Source organism: Microtus ochrogaster, linkage group LG9, assembly GCF_000317375.1.
Source record: "Microtus ochrogaster isolate Prairie Vole_2 linkage group LG9, MicOch1.0, whole genome shotgun sequence".
Classification (NCBI taxonomy): Eukaryota; Metazoa; Chordata; class Mammalia; order Rodentia; family Cricetidae; genus Microtus; species Microtus ochrogaster.
In genome coordinates this window covers 1,726,756-1,727,981 of record NC_022034.1, presented here as the reverse complement: position 1 = coordinate 1,727,981, position 1,226 = coordinate 1,726,756, and positions in this window count along the sequence as shown.

Sequence of the window (1,226 nt, the reverse complement as noted above, 5' to 3'; positions counted from 1 at the left end):
AGGTTGCCTTTTTGTCTTAAGGACAGTGTCCTTTGCTTTACAGAAGCTTCTCAGTTTCAGGAGGTCCCATTTATTCATTGTTTCTCTTATTGTCTGTGCTATGGGCTTTATATGTAGAAAGTGGTCTCCTGTGCACATGCATTGAAGGCTACTTCCCACTTCTTCTTCTATCAAGTTCAGTGTGGTCGGATTTGTATTGAGGTCTTTAATTCATTTGGACTTGAGTTTTGTGCATGGTGATAGATAAGGATCTATTTTCATTCTTCTACCTGTTGAATTCAGTTATGCCAGCACCATTTGTTGAAGTTGCTTATTTTCTTCCATTGTATAATTTTAGCTTCCTTGTCAAAAATCAGATGTTCTTAGGTGTGTGGATTAATATCCAGGTCTTCAATTTGATTCCACTGGTCAATGTCTCCATTTTTATGCCAATACCAAGCTGTTTTTGTTACTGTAGCACTGTAATAGAGTTTGATGTCAGGGATAGTAATGCCTCCAGAAGTTCCTTTATTGTATAGAATTGTTTTGGCTATCCTGGTTTTTTTGTTATTCCATATAAAGTTGATTATTGTTCTCACAAGGTCTGTGAAGAATTTTGTTGGGATTTTGATTGGGATTGTATTGAATTTATAGATTGCCTTTGGTAGGATTGCCATTTTTACTACATTGATCCTACCAATCCAGGAGCATGAGAGGTCTTTCCATTTTCTGGTATCCTCTTCAATTTCTTTCTTCAAAGACTTACAGTTCTTGTCAAATAGGTCTTTTACTGCTTTGGTTAGTGTTACCCCAAGACACTTTATGCTATTTGTGGCTATCGTAAAAGGTGAAGTTTCTCTTATTTCCCTCTCTGTTTCTCTATCCTTTGTGTATAGGAGGGCTACTGATTTTTTTTTTTTGAGTTGATCTTGTAACTTGACACATCACTGAAGGTATTTATAAGCTGTAGGAGGTCTCTGATAGAGTTTTTGGGGTCACTTATGTACCCTATCATATAATCTGCAAATAATGAAAGTTTGACTTTTTCCTTTCCAATTTGAATTTTTATCTCCTTTTGTCATCTTGATCTCCTTATGTTGTCTTATTGCTATTGCTAAAACTTCAAGAACTATGTTGAAGAGGTATGGAGACAGTGGAAGGCCTTGTTGTGTTCCTGATTTTAGTGGAATCGCTTTGAGTGTCTCTCCATATAATCTGATGTTAGCTGTTGGCTGTATGTTGCTTCT